The following is a 499-nucleotide window of genomic DNA, read 5'->3' on the forward strand; positions in this document are numbered from 1 at the left end:
GCTGGAGTGCAATGGCGCGATCTCGGCTCACCGCAACATCCGTCTCCTGGGTTCAGGCAATTCTCCTGCCTCAGCCTCCTGAGTAGCTGGGATTACAGTCACGCACCACCATGCCCAGCTAATGTTTTGTATTTTCAGTAGAGACAGGGTTTCACCATGTTGACCAGGATGGTCTCGATCTCTTGACCTCGTGATCCACCCGCCTCGGCCTCCCAAAGTGCTGGGATTACAGGCTTGAGCCACCGCAACCGGCCTGTTTTGTTTTTTGAGACGGTGTGTCGCCCTCTCACCCAGGCTGGAGTGCAGTGGCACGATCCTGGCTCACTGCAATGCAACCTCCACCTCCTGGGTTCAAGCGATTCTCCTGTCTTAGCCTCCCAAGTAGCTGGAACTACAGTCATGCGCCACCACACCCATCAAATTTTTGTATTTTTAGTTGAGTTGGGGTTTCAGCATGTTGGTGAGGCTGGTCTCAAACTTCTGACCTCAGGTGATCCAC

This window comes from Sapajus apella, unplaced genomic scaffold, assembly GCF_009761245.1.
Source record: "Sapajus apella isolate SASKATOON/1434 unplaced genomic scaffold, GSC_monkey_1.0 scaffold11936, whole genome shotgun sequence".
Lineage (NCBI taxonomy): Eukaryota > Metazoa > Chordata > Mammalia > Primates > Cebidae > Sapajus > Sapajus apella.